A 4,017-nucleotide genomic window follows, 5' to 3' on the forward strand; every position below is an offset into this window, starting at 1 on the left:
TAGGCTTTACATCGACCTCTGTTTGATTCAGTAAAGGATTTTGGGGTTTTGTGATGGGATCCCTATATTAGATCTAACATCTTATGAGGTCTTCTTAGTTTGGCTCTGAAGGTACTGCTAGATTTTTTTAGTATGCATTTTCTCAGTTTAAGATTTGGTTTTAGGAGCATTGAGCAATTGTTAAAAAACCTGGAAGTTTGGGGTTGATTTCCAGTGATTTTAATTCCTTAGGGCACTTAGGATGCAGTCCAAGATACGATGTGTTGGATATTTTCGAAGCTATAAAGCTGTGTTAGTGATTCTCAATAGTGAACAACAGGTGGTGAATTGAGTTGGCTAGTTTTGTATATATATATTTTTCGCTTCTTTGCAAACCACAATGTGTCACTACCTCCGATAGCTGTTTATTTTTTATAGGTAAAATTTCCTTGAACTTCTTTTACTTTTAGTTGACAAGTATCTGAAATATGCCCTCTGTGAATGGGTGATCGATTTATCCTTAGTAAAGCCTAGGCCCGCAAATAGTGTATAAAGATCAATATGCTGAAATCTAGAAGAAAACTAAAGTAAAATAAAGTAGAAACCACCAAAGCACACGTCTCTTGGAAGAAAGATGGCACTTTTCAAAGAAGGAGATACCCACCAAGACTGCCTATCATTAACCCATAGAACCCCATCAATTACAATCACAACTTGACAAAGTCTTAAACGGTATATCGGTTTAACCTGGACAATGCTCATAAGTACACAATCGATTTGTTTTCTCAAAAAAAAAAAGGGTATACGATCGATTTTCTATATGGTAAGGTATCTTGCGTGTTTTTGATGGAGTCCTAACTTAGATCTGACCCTTATGGGCCTGCTCAGTTTGCTGGAGCCTTCAGTTTAAAGTTTAATACTAGCATTATTACTATATATACATTGCCTACTTAAGCGCGTGTTTCAGGTTCCATTCAACAATTGCTAATAACTTGATGTTTTGGTCGATTCCAAGTTGTCTTAAGTCCCTAAGGATGTAGTTAACTTACTCGGTGGGTTAGTGAAGTTCTCCTGTCTGTGATCTCAATACTTCTGAATACTGAACCATTGTTGGTGAATTGAATAGTCTAGTTGGTATCTGATTCATATATTGTGTTCCTTCATCATTTGTGCTTGCGTGCCAAGAAGATAATTACAATTTTCCCCTCTAATTTGCAGATCACAATATTTCACTACCTTTATTAGGTAACATCTTCTGATTTTCTTAAGAAGTTTAGCGTCCTTATGTTTCCTTGACTTCTGTTTGATAAATACGTGAAATATTCCTATGTGACTCCATGGCCAGTTTATCTTCTTTTAGTAAATCCTAAATCCTAAAAGTTCAAAAAGATTAACACGATAACTAAAAATAAAAAGACTAAAGGAAATAAAAGAGAAGCCACAAAAAATCAGATCCCAAAGAATAAGAAAGAAGACACTTGTCAAAGAAGGAAACCTATCAAGACCACCTTGGAAGGAAGGAGAAAGGAGAATCCGTCAATCTTTTCTCTTGCCTTTTATCTATACTATAATTCCTTGGTAGATTTTTTCCCCTCCTGTCATCAAAGAACCCCATCTCTTATGATCATAATATCATTGCAAGAGATGCCTCTAAGGAAACCCAATCTCCTCTTACACCTCATCAAATCCCGTCTCTCAAAATCAAGATTTTGAATATTGGATAAATATCGGACAACCAAAATCTATATATGATTGCGGATATCGAAGAAATATCAGAGTGCCATATCGGATGATGTGCATATATAATATAATGTTCCGATAAGTTATCTAAACATAGTTAATGAAATCTATGCATACAAAAATATAAACAATATATGTTTACTGTTTAGGATCACTAACCAATAGTAGAAACTTATTTAGGATAAAAAACCTGCTAGAATTTGCTAAATAAACTTCATAGAGTTGGAATTTTGTCCATAGAACATTAAAGAAATCTTGCAAAACTATATTGTTATGCACTAGGCCATATAAAATGACATATTTGCATCGATCGGCCATGTTAAGGATGTATTGCTAGAAAATTATCAAAAAGCGTAAGAATATTGAGACTATATTGTTTTGCGTCAAGCCTTATAAAAGGATTTATCGGTCGATATATTAGCAATATTAGGGGTATTTAAAACAATGTTCAAAATCTAGTTTTCCTTTTAATTTGGGTTCAATTTGATTTTTCTGGTTAAAACATCGTAGTTTCATGGTGATACTAAAGTGAGATGCAAATTTGGAATACATGATGGGCTGATCTCTTCTTTGATTGAGGAGATAATAAGTGATACACTGCAAATTAGAAAACAACAGTTTCTATATTTCTAGGTTATCTACTCCTAAAATTTAAGTTTCTAGCCTTTCAATCCCTCCAAAGTTAGTCATCAGTAAGTCTAAAATCCTAGTTCCTACAAAAATAGTATGGTGATTATCCGCTGTTGCAATGGTGCTCGGATGTTCGAAAAGAGGAAAACACTAAAAAAATACTATGATTTATTTATCTGACAAGGTGGTAAAATATATCCATATTCTCAGTAAAAGTTTTTTGTCTTTTCACTTAGTACATTATCCCTAAAACAGACGGACTCATTGGCTTTTCTGCTAATTTTGTATTTGTACTTATGATTGTTTTAGTTGTGTTGGTCAAGACTCAAGAGTGACTTAAAGTTGAGGTTTTATGCACTTAATCCTTGACTTGATCTATGATATACTACTTGCTTGTAACAGTATCCTACTTAATTTAACTCTTCTGTACGCTCTTCTCAGCTTTTGTTTTCTTTTCTCAACAACCTTTGTAAGGCTCCTATCATTTTGGGTTGCAAATATGTAGAGTGAAGGATGACAGTATGTCATTGATGACCAAGAACAAACTGCATGAATTCAGAGCTGTAAGAGATCAGTCGAAAGATTAAATAATCTTATACTAGGTAAGGCATTAATTAATTTGATCCAGAGGAGTATTTGTCAACTATGGAGTTATGAAGGGTTTATGTCTCTCATCTGTGGAAATGGTTTCTATACTAAATCAACATAAGGATTGAAAAACCTTCTTGATAAATGGAAGAATTTGGGTCCAATTTGCGAGCAGATAGAGTCCTAAGGTTTCATGTAATTGCTAGGGAATTTATTTCTATTCTTATATCAATTTGTATATTCGCTGTTATGATCTAATATATACTTCCAACACCACTATACTTTACGAAAAGATGTCTTGCTTAAGTTTTTTATGTCAATTGGCTGAAGGGTTTAGAATTTTGATTTAATCTTTTTCCCACAAAGAAAAACACAAGATTTAGCTTTAGCCAACCTTCTCCGTTTACTGATCTACTTGCATTGTTGTTTTATTAAAAATTGATTCTCATAAGGTGAAGAAACAACTGATTCATGTCCACTTTTTTCCTCTCATGCGGATGCACATGAAATTCAAAGGAAAATGCAATCAAAATTTTGTACTTTCATTGTGATGATTTGTCAAAAGATACAAACAATAACAACAAAGACGTTATCCCAAATGTTTGAGTTCGGTTGCATGAATCCTATCCTTCCATTCTGTTTTATTATGAGCTATCTCTTCCGTTAAATTAATCATTATCATATCCTTCTTAGTTGCTCCCAACCAAATTTTTTTAGATTTTCCTCTAGATCTCTTTGTCCCATTAACTACAATATTATCTCATTTCCGAACCAGTGCATTAAGAGGTCTCCATTGTACATGACCAAACCACCTTAGTCTATTCTCTCTTATTTTGTCCTTAATTGGAGCAACCGCAAATTTATTATGAATGCATACATTTTTATCCTATCTTTTAGTGTATATCCACAAGACCATCGTAACATTCTCATTTCTGCTACACTCATTTTTTGCACATGTTTCTTAATTGTTCAATATTATGACCCATAAAGCATTGTTGATGTTATAACTTTCCTATAAAAATTTTCCTTTAGTATCATAGGTATTTCCCCTTTAGTCTCATAGGTGTTCTACGATTGTAG

At 33.5% G+C, this 4,017-nt stretch overlaps 1 protein-coding gene across 1 annotated transcript in view; it reads left to right on the forward strand.

Moving 5' to 3' along the window:
• The window catches only part of LOC109826215 (selenoprotein F), a 13,149-nt gene that overhangs the window by 265 nt on the left and 8,867 nt on the right, over nucleotides 1-4,017 (forward strand). The gene's annotated exons all lie outside the window — the stretch shown is intronic.

This window comes from Asparagus officinalis, chromosome 10 (genome assembly GCF_001876935.1).
Source record: "Asparagus officinalis chromosome 10, Aspof.V1, whole genome shotgun sequence".
Taxonomy (NCBI): Eukaryota; Viridiplantae; Streptophyta; class Magnoliopsida; order Asparagales; family Asparagaceae; genus Asparagus; species Asparagus officinalis.